A 1243-nucleotide genomic window follows, 5' to 3' on the forward strand; every position below is an offset into this window, starting at 1 on the left:
CCTGGGAATAGCTCTGAAATGATGTTTTAAAAGAAAAAAAAAGTAGGGTGAGGCCCAGAGCCTGGTACCAAATAGCCATGCCATAAATGGAGGTTCATGTTATTCTCCTTCAGCCCTGCCCAGTGTTTTGCTCTCACACTACCCTCAGTATGTTAACAATGAAACATGCATCACAGCATTTTCCTTCCTTATTCTGGTCACTCTTGTTCTTAAGCAAAGTGTCTATTCCCTACAGGAACTATTAGCAAAGAGCTCAGACTTAGCACGATGCTCTGTGTGGAGGCTTCCGTGTCCACGCAGGAATTCAGGAACAAGGCTCACACTCCTCATTCTGCTACTATAGATTACATGTTAGGATTCACTCTATTTAATTATTCCTGTTTTCTCCTCTAATCAAAAACTCTGGATGTATAATTTCAATAGATTACCTTCACACAGAAAGAAGCCTTGGTATCTTATCACTACAAGGTAACCAAACCTTAACAGAATCCTAATAGAAATAAATGATTATTTCCAGATTTTTACAGATAAGGTATAAGTACAATCTTTCTGTTCTGTGTGTTTTAAAACTGAAGGACAAAACCCAAAAATTTCAGAGTGGAGACGGTGTCACAGTAAGTATAAGAATAAGCAAATTTGGGGGGAGTGTGCACCATGTGAGCATGCGCATGTAGTTTCCATGGATCAACGCTGGGTGTTACCCCTCAGGCACCAGCATCGTGCTTTTTGAGACAAGGTTTCTCACTGACCAGAAGCTCACCAATTAGGCTAGGCTGGCTGGTCAGTGAGCCCCAGAGATCCACGTATCTCTGCCTTCCAAGCTCTGGAATTGTACGTGTGAACCACCATGCCTGCTACACACACACACACACACACACACACACACACACACACACACACACACACACACACACACTGTAAAAGAGGAAGATCAAGGTAACTTCATCTAGTGATCATTTCTGTGATTATGGATACATTTCCTACCATTCTGTAAATTAATACTCAATTACTAAGAGGCCACCAGTCCGAGGCAGTCCTGAGACTGAGAGCTACTCCAAAAAAATTCTAAGACTAACATTGATAGACCTCTACTTAGCAACAAACAACAGTGTACACTTTGACCTCATGGAGCACTCGCAGCAGCCCACAACGAACTTTTACACTAGTTAATCCACATGACAATGTAAAGGAAGCAACACTCAGATGGTGAGGTGGTTTGAATGAGATGCTCCCCACAGGCGTG

The sequence above is a fragment of the Acomys russatus genome, chromosome 9, assembly GCF_903995435.1.
Source record: "Acomys russatus chromosome 9, mAcoRus1.1, whole genome shotgun sequence".
NCBI classification, from domain to species: Eukaryota; Metazoa; Chordata; class Mammalia; order Rodentia; family Muridae; genus Acomys; species Acomys russatus.